Here is a 963-nt window from a genome sequence, read left to right on the forward strand (position 1 = left end):
ACCGTCTCCCACGCAAATTTCAACGGAAGCGGAGTACGAACGGAAGTTGCGTCACGTCGGGAGACCTTTTCTCTGTATTTTCATGGAGAAATGATAGTAAATGCGTCGAGTGTCCGAACGCACTGAAATTTGGATGCGTGCTTGTGTGGCACACTGTGGCATGTGAAAAAAATGGTGACGTTTCATGACTTTGCGAAAAGGAACACCTAGTGGATGCCCATCCCACCAAACTGATACCTCAGGTTTGTACTACAACTACATGTCAACATGGATGAAACGCACCCAACTTTTGCATGCGCGTGTGAGTGACCCCCACCATCTCCTACGCCAAATTTCAACGGAATCGGAGTACGAACGGAAGTTGCGTCATGTCGGGAGACCTTTTCTCCGTATTTTCATGGAGAAAATGATAGTAAATGCATCGAGTGTCCCAACGCATCGAAATTTTGCATGTGTGCTTGTGTGGCACACTGTAGCATGTGAAAAAAAATGGTGACGTTTCACAATCTAGAGCGTCCACTGGCAGTGGATGATCGCCTGGCTCAATGGGCCGAACTGAATAGATTGTCCGGACTCACCATGAAGTACGTCATGGGTCATCTGTGGCCTGGGAGATCAGAGCCGAAGAGTTATTGCAGCTTGGTGCAGCAATTCCTTGACGCGGTGCCGCGTATCAATGCGATGAAGAGGTCAGCATGCATAGAGGGCGCACGGATGGCTCTTGCCCGTGTCAAGACATACTTGGCAAAGATGGAGACCACCGTTGTTGCGTCCCGAGATTCAGACAAAAGCCGAGTACCCTCCGAGCACTATTTTCAGGAAGTCCTTGAAGGCGCTCGTGTAATAGAGACGCAGTGCTCGAAGGATGCTATGTTATGATAGCATATGTAATTATAAAGCAATACTTTGATAAATTGTAGTGGCCTTTTATACTTGTTCCTTCAAGTATTGGGAACACCTCCG

Source organism: Triticum dicoccoides, chromosome 2A, assembly GCF_002162155.2.
Source record: "Triticum dicoccoides isolate Atlit2015 ecotype Zavitan chromosome 2A, WEW_v2.0, whole genome shotgun sequence".
In the NCBI taxonomy this organism is placed as follows: domain Eukaryota; kingdom Viridiplantae; phylum Streptophyta; class Magnoliopsida; order Poales; family Poaceae; genus Triticum; species Triticum dicoccoides.